This window comes from Falco peregrinus, unplaced genomic scaffold (assembly GCF_023634155.1).
Source record: "Falco peregrinus isolate bFalPer1 unplaced genomic scaffold, bFalPer1.pri scaffold_42, whole genome shotgun sequence".
Classification (NCBI taxonomy): domain Eukaryota; kingdom Metazoa; phylum Chordata; class Aves; order Falconiformes; family Falconidae; genus Falco; species Falco peregrinus.
The window spans coordinates 1,698,314-1,706,134 of record NW_026599609.1 but is presented as its reverse complement, the minus strand read 5'-3'; the positions used below and the strand labels follow the sequence as shown (position 1 = coordinate 1,706,134).

Sequence of the window (7,821 nt, the reverse complement as noted above, 5' to 3'; positions counted from 1 at the left end):
CTAGGATATAGGAGGGTTTCTTACACCTCTCACAGATGCTGACCATCAACAGGCCAAACTACGTGAACCTGGAATGACAATTCTCAAGTGAAACAACTGCAATAGGTGCATCTGACTGCAATCCAATTAATTCAAGAAACAGTACCCACCCATATGAAGAAATGGGTAGTTTCTCAAAATGCTGTTTGCTGTCAAGAGTCATCCAGCCAACACCGACGCATGCACACACAACACAGTGCAAATCAGATGTACTAAGCTACCCTTTGAATTGAGGGCACCTCAGGGATTGTTTACTAATAGTTAAGACAAAGGATAATTAGAAACGGTCTATGAACAGAAAGATCCCAGTCTTGAAGGCACAGTATCTCTATCACAGACACGCCCAACCATGGGCAGGGTTGGGGGAATTTAGAAAAAAAGAAAAAGGGAAAAAAAAAAAAAAAAAAAAAAAGAGAGAGACACACACACACAAGTAAAAAGAGTGGTAGGATTCAGCGTAAAGCAAAAAGAAATCCCACTAAACCATGAACACGTAAGCCTAGTGCCGCAGAAAAGTAACTTACAAGAATATCCTTTTACACAAAACCTCAACGGGTGTAGACATTGTCTTTTCACCGATAACGTTCCTATTTCTGCCTCTTTGTCGCTGCTTTCAGTCCCTGCCAGGGGAGGGAGCCCAGGTTAAAATACATCAGTACGTAGCCCAAGGACTCCAAGTCATCTCCGTGAGATTGCTCTACAACAGTATAAAAAAGGAGTACTGGAAAAACAAAAGACTGTGCAACAAGACCGTCATAAAAAACCTTTGAAAAACAAGGGATAGCTGAGTTACTATGCCCACGATAAACAGTACAAGAAAAAGCCTATCACCCTTGCAATTATTAAAAAAAAAGGTGCTAATTCCTGAGAATTACAGTCGGACCAATTCCCACCCAATCAAGAGATAAGAGGCCAAGCACACTGCGCTGTTAAGTGCCATAAATAAGGATCATACTCTATGCCTCATTAAAGCAACATCTACTTGTGCTAAAATTAAGTGCATCGACACTTTCAAAGTTTTTATTTATTGCTTTCTCCAGCTCGCTGATTCCAAGATGCGTGTTGATGGATGCATAACAGGCGGTTCCTGTTAAGTTTTTATTTTCACGATATGGGATATGTTGGTGAGTTTGAGAGTCTCGCTACTTCTTTGCTAACCCAGAGTCTATTATGTAGACAAGATTGCCTTTCTTCCCAAGGCCCATTAAGAAGTTGTCTGGCTTCACATCTCAGTGGATGAAGTTCTCAGAGTGAACGTATTCAATTCAACTAATCTAGATAAAGAGGAAAAAAAAAACCAAACCAACCATAAATCACTCGAGAGAGACTAGGCATACACTTTTTTCCATATAAAAACACTAGCAAGATTGTCTTAACGATAAAAGAGGTAATGAAACTTTTTATTGTAAAACGTAAGGGCATTAAAGAGAACATAATTCGACAGACAACACATAAACCTCTCCAGCTCTTTCCCCGTGTCTATTTTACGTTTGTTTCCAAAAACTTTCTCGGGCGAATTTCTTTTGTCTTTGAGCAGTGCAACAGACGGTTTGCAAACAGCGCAAGTCTGCTTTTTAAAAATCAATTAAAACTTTGTAATCACTTTAGATGGGGCACTTTGTATTTAAGCGCAACAAAACCAATGTTGAGTCTTTTCTTTCATGATAACAGGCCTATTCACCTCTAAATTACAGAAACAACGTATTTGGTTCTGATCTCTCAAGGAATCTGAATATTCCAACACACTGCACCGTCAAGATCAGCAAAGCAGGTTCCTACCATTTGGTCAGCGAGTAATAGGACTGTCTCGAGACTAAATTTCCTTGAACAAAAACTGAAGAGATCTTCAAGACTCGGTCCAAACGGCTCCATCCCCATTCCATTGTAGTCCCCTTCAGCTCCACACCACTTAATTGTGGGAACGCACACTAGAGAAAAAGAAACAGTTTATCCAGTATAACAATTTGATTTATATACAAGTCTTCAAGGCTCCTAAGATGAATTCTAAGAGGGTCACGACTGTGACTGTTTGTACTCACAGTGAAGCTCAATATTTGATGCAACCGTCAGCCAAGAAAAAGGTGAAAAACTCACCATCGCTGAACATTTCATCATCTGTAAGCTGCCCACCCTTAGCATAAAGGACTCCAAATTTAAAATTCACAGGTCCCTGAGAAATAAAACCAAATAGTACAGGATAAACAGACAATCAAACAAAAGACCCAAAACAATGTTTCCTCTAAGGACTTTTTTATACATCTTTTGTATACGCCCTCACACGGGAATATACACTTCATGCCAGCTCTATTGCATGCTCAAGTAGCAGATACCTAATAATTTACTTTTGATCATAGATTATGAATTTTATGATAGCACTACGTTGCTCATCTATTAATAGGATATATTATGCCGGTGCTTTAAATGATTTTCCATCTCATATTTGCACAGAAATACCACATTTTTTTACTGCAATAAGCAGTCAGTACCGAAGTTGGTATAAGTCACTAAGTAAGTGCTAGGAGTGAAAAGTTTACATTTACCTCTTGCTCTTCAAGAGCAAATAAATCCTGTGAACAAATCAATATCTTTAGCACACTGGTACTGAAGACAGCACAAAACCCCCTGGAACATACTCGTATATTTGTTTAATTTCAAAGTAGCCAGTTCAACCGATAAAGACAGCTTATTTTGTAACTGTAACCCTACTCCTCATTATTATCTGTCGCGACGGAGGGAAGACACAGTCACTCAATATGAGTGATCAGCAGACTTCGTTTATTGAACCTTACAGTCACCTTTTATGCCTTCTTATAATTAGCTCATACATATTACAGAAGTTAAGCTCATTATTGGTTAGTTGCCTAAATACCAAGCCCACCCCTAGTTTCTCTTCTGTAGTTTTCTGTTCCCACCTGCAACATTCTTTTCCCACCGAAATCTTCCTGTTACTGTGTAACAAGGACAGCCAAAGACAGTGTATTTTGCTTTACTTCAGATAAGCTGGGAGCGATGTGCATTTTTGTCCAGCCAGCTGGACTATGTCTATGCGACCCTTTTCAGCTAGCCAGTTATCCACAATTATCCTGCTACCGAAAGGAACAAACCACTAGCATTCATACCCAACGACTTATTTTTCCAGAAAAGAATAAAAAGCCACAACCAAACAAAAAAAAAAGAAGTCGCCTCCTACCTTCTGTATCTCAGGATGAAAAATTTCCCTCGGGCTCTTCCCAAATTTGTCAAGACCCACAGCACTGAAATGCAAACGAAATACTGCTTTATAGGAGAGCAAGTATACATTTCGACATTAAACTGCTAACTGGCTGTAGTTAGAACCGATTTCAAAAAGAATTGTTCAAAGAGCCTTGCTGACGTGGAATTTTTTGTGGAAGAGCCATTTATTTCCCACAATACTAACCTCTAAGACTTCCTAAACTTCTTTTGGATTTTAAAAACAGAAAGAAACCCGATCTCCGTGCAGGGTCCTAGTTAAGTGTACTGCATTTACTTGTAAAGCACAGAATTTTATTCCATCATCCTTCACTTTGGCTTTATACATAATCCTTGTGAGCATTTTAGGAAGACTCAATAACCTATTCTATTTCATAAGCTTCTCTTCTATCTCTTTTAAAATAATTCTGGCATGTCAAATGAAAAACGAGTCGTTCAGCATCAAGTTCACACCCCAAAGATCCACAAGCAAGATCAACTGCCTCAGTCAACAGAAATACCTAGTTTATAGCATTTCTTCCTAACTCATGTTTCTACATGACTATTATTTTTGCCCATTTTTTCCCTAGCATGAATTTCTGGAGCTGCGCAGCATGCCACGGAGTGCCAAACGCAGTCTGTCTGAGGCACACTGAGCTGACACGGAGGTCACATCTGATGCACCTTTCCATCATTGCTTATGCTAGGTCACCATGCGGACAGGAGTTCCCATAGTTCCCTTTGAAATTAAAATGCTAGACTTAATTTACAAAAAAGCAGGTTTATCGTGTAACTGAAGTTCTTTGAGATAGTCGGTACCTAGACTCACGCTGGCTGTGAACAGGGTGAAATGGCAAAGGGCTATCAACCAGGCCCAAGGGAAGGCTCAAAGGCTGTAAAAGCTGAAGAATAGTCAGGGAAGGGATTTTAGCCCGAGCCCAAGCAGGCAAAAGGAGATGACCTTAGTCCTGCTGCCTGCAGGTGTGTGGGAAAATCACCTTGAGGGGCGGGAATTCGACCAAACTGCGTCCTAACAGAAGCGTGGTATTACGGAAAGCTTTTTTAGGGTAAAATACAGCTATGGCCTTCAGGATGGTTGGCATGCACAGAATCCGTATCACCACAGTGCCCTAAGCAACACCTCCTGGCAGCTCAGCGCACGCGGATAGTGGTGACGGAGGATGGTGCGGAGTGGAGACACCACGGCCAGGCCGTCGTGCTCCCTGCAGGAAAGGGAACCAGGTGGCACCACACAGCCGATAAGCTGCACACCAGCTGGCACACGAAGATCCAGGAGATGTCTGTGGCTGAGCCAACCGTTATGGTGAAATTACTTTCCTCAGCTGAAATAATCCCATTGTAATACTAACGCACACCTCCACCTCAAAGCTGCCTGCCTCCAAGGTACTACTACACCTCGCTGGGCACACAACACCAGTTAGTAACAACAATATGCATGACCAAAGTCACTCAAGCTCCGCCTAGATGTGATGGAAATGGACCGGTCCTGAACTGAAACGAGTCCAAAGGGGGGGGGGGCGGGGGGATTGTCTAAACTCCTCGGTTACCCAACTCTGATTCAGTGTTCACAAAGCTAGGTCAAGCTGACTCACTCTCTACAGTTGTTATGCAGGGACTTCTCACCAAGGTAGTCAGCCTTGGGGAGGATGAGAAACAAAGAACAGGCAGTGAAAACAATGCCAGTACCTAAGTTATGCAGAAAGAAACCTTCAAGTGAGGAAAGTTCTGGCTACGAGAGGAAACGGGATGATAAAGTGTTGCAATCCACTGACATCAACAGAAAATTAGTTGAAAATAAGACAAAGATAATTGCCTTATTCTTAGCGGGAGATCACAACCTCCAACTCAAACAGCCCCCCCAAAGGAAGGCAAAACCCCGCCTGAGGAGCATGCGTAGTTAGCAGAGAACTTCAGCAGTGCTATCTGGGGATACGTACTAATTTGTATTAGAAGCCAGAAACTTGTAACTAATCCTGTGTATGAAAATGAATATGCAATGTACTATGAAGTATAAGAAGTGGACAGATGAAGGGAGAAATTAGGGAAGACTCCATCGGAACTTCTGGGATCCGTCGATGGGCTGAACCTGTCTTCTCCCCCGTAGGGACACCTATCGGGTAAGAGCTCTGTTTTGTGCATGCTAAATAACTAACTCATGCTAGCTGTTATTAGCGATTAGAATTCAGTTGGATGTAGTTGTATGTAATTCAAAGCTTGGTTTTGCAGACAGGCCCTATCACTGGCAATCACAAACCCTAAATTGTCACCATTTCTTATTAATAAGGAGTGTTATTCCGTGAACTGTTGGTGCGAGTCCTTTGTGGGCGCTGGCAGTTGCCGGCAGCGGGTAACACATTCAAACAAAGTGGGAAGACCCGCTGAGGGGTCCCCCTAATGCTGCTAGTGTGCCACCCTGAACAAGTCAGTCGATTTGCCCTTCGATCCAGTGGGACTTTTCAGTGAAGGGTCTGACAGACTGGTCGGGAACAAGGGTCTCAGCTTTCCTGGGGCGCTAACAGACAGATCAAACACCTTGGGTTGAGAGGATTGCATACTGCTGCTCCCCCCCCCCCCCCCCCCCCCCCCCCCTTCACGTGACAACATGGCACACACCTTGGGAGAAGCAGGGAACGAGGTCTGAAAGAAGCCTGCACTTTCCTCGGTAGAGTAGTGGAGCATCAAAGGATGGAACACACGAGGGCACTTCAGCAAAGGAGTTACGAGTCTAGTTCCTCCACCCTGGGATGCCTGACCAAAAATGTATATGTGGGTGAGAGTGGAGGGAGAGGCTGCGTTAGGACGGATGCCTAGGAAGAGGTATTTCAGCACTGGTGGGCAGGCACAGAAGACCAGGTGCTCACGCAGGTACAACATGCAGTACTGACAACTGGGAACACTACTCAAGCCAGTACCGTAGGAGCTAGAAGACAACACTTAGCTCATCTTGATGAAAGAGATCTGAAGTGTTTCCCACTCACCATCTTGACACTCCAACCAAGCCACAGCTCAGGAAATCAGAATTAAGACGCAAGGCTCAATGGACCTGCTAGCCCCTCTGGCAAATTCGGTGGTCTGGGACCTCTCAGACATCTTGTACAGGTGTTGGAAAATCCAGATCTGATGGTACTGACTTCACATCCCAACGCACGCACTGTTCCCAGAACTCTCCTCTCACATCAGGACTGGCAGTGTTATCCCACGTACCAGCTGCAAGCAAGCAAGCAAGAGGCATTTGCTCATACTCTACAGTGACCAAAGGTTCTGAAGACACGCAGACTGCAAAGTCGGGACAGCATTACTGTTTGACTGCAACACTACCAGAATCGTTCCCAGTTTGTACTGAAGTACAACAGTAAGTCATAACATGTAAAAAAATGCAGAGGAGAGGTTTATGTAGCCAAGGACCACTTACTCCAACTTGTAACTGATCCATCAACTGAAATCTATGAATCAGGTATCCATTAACACACACAAAGCAAACGTAGCAAGACGCAACTTTAGGCTTAAGGGTCAAGTCAGCGGAGCCTTCCCTGGAGAGAGGGCTCGTCCCACTGTCAGCCTCCTAGGATTTAAAGATGCAACCAAAGTCAAGTTCTGCCAGACCAGCTGCTTGATTTCCAGTAGGAAAAGCCCGTTCACTCAGCAGCTTTGCTCCTGAAATGCATCGATGAGTCCTTGTCCCAATTTCAGAGGGACCGGGCAAAGACTTGCCTCGCAAAAGTACCGAGTATAATATATATGCACACACACACAGAGGAGCTTGTCTGATCTGCCAGTGTAATACATTTGTGTCCTATAAACTCTTCAAGAGTTTGTGGTGTTTAAAACGCTGTGAATTCAGCCGTCCCTTGTTCCCATGAATATCGTAGCAGGCATACGGTGATGGAAAGGCTGTGAGAGCATCCATCCAAGAATGGCAGAATAGCATCTTACCGTGTCTGTCGGCTTCTGGAGTCACACGACTGGCAGCTTTATCCAAGCATTGTTTAAACGGCTTGTGCTCTACGTCCTGCTGCTGTTTTCCTGTTACATCCGTGGCATCGACGCTCAAATCTGAAAGCAGCGAGCAAGGAAAGCGGTCTATGAACACACAAGTGTCATGGCCTGTGACAAGCCGAGGAAATGAAAAGACAGAATCTTTCAGCCAGCAGGGTAAGAACGTGCCAAACTGGGAGAGCGCGTACGGCTAGGGCCAAGTGACCGACGGAGTACAACGCAAGGTGCCGCACGCTAAATGGCCCTCCCAGGTACGGGGTTTGGTTTGGTGTCCCAGAAGGACCGTTTCCAACTTCCAAGAAAGCGTTACCCTGAAAGGTAGACGCGCTTAAGGCAAAAAGCCAAAAGCAAACCCCTCAAAGCCCAGAACCATGTTCAGGAACACAGGAGTTAAGCCTAAAATTGGTTGAAAGCTGCCTCCTACCTCTTCCCCCGCCACCTCTCCCCCTTCAACATCAGCACATTTCCTTGTGATCCCTTTTCACAAAAAGATTGAGGCCTGTGGTATCAGCTCGGTACCGAAGCACCACGATGCGCTTGCTGGCTACATGCTCT

General features: G+C 44.2%; 1 pseudogene; it reads right to left on the bottom strand.

Annotated features, from left to right (window-relative positions):
- Window positions 1–502: 502 nt before the first annotated feature.
- LOC129783509 (casein kinase I-like) lies at window positions 503–2,205 on the bottom strand (annotated as a pseudogene).
- Between the last annotated feature and the right edge of the window lie 5,616 nt (window positions 2,206–7,821).